Here is a 495-nt window from a genome sequence, read left to right as displayed (position 1 = left end):
CAGTGATTCCCAAAGTGGAGGGTGGGCCCACCTAGGGGGCACAGAGCTGTTACACAGGGGGGTGAGGGCCTGTGTGTGCACAGAGCCAAATGACCTTTGATACGTTTTATTTATTTTTGCCACAGTGTGGAAATTACAATTGTGTATGATTTATATTTGCTCTGTTCACTGAGAATATCAGTTTTGTAGGGATCGCAGTGGAGTAGCTGAAGCAGTAGCTGTGAATGTGTTGACGGGGGGTGGCGGGGGGCGGGGGGGGAGCGGTCTTGGAACCACTGGTCAAAACATTGTTTGCTGTGAACATGTAGAAGAGATTCTTGTGGAGCAAAATATAAAAAGAAAATACTTACATGTTATATATAACTATAGAGCAGTGCTGGAAAAAAAAGATTTATTAGAACTTAAATGGCATAAATGTCATTGGGGATCAAAGCTTTAAGGGATTTAGGGGTGATGAGAGGCTTTAAAGCGGTGGCCCTTTGTCCTTGATAGTGC

Source organism: Cynoglossus semilaevis, chromosome 9 (genome assembly GCF_000523025.1).
Source record: "Cynoglossus semilaevis isolate Cse_v1.0 chromosome 9, Cse_v1.0, whole genome shotgun sequence".
In the NCBI taxonomy this organism is placed as follows: domain Eukaryota; kingdom Metazoa; phylum Chordata; class Actinopteri; order Pleuronectiformes; family Cynoglossidae; genus Cynoglossus; species Cynoglossus semilaevis.
Note: the sequence above shows the minus strand (reverse complement) of the source record.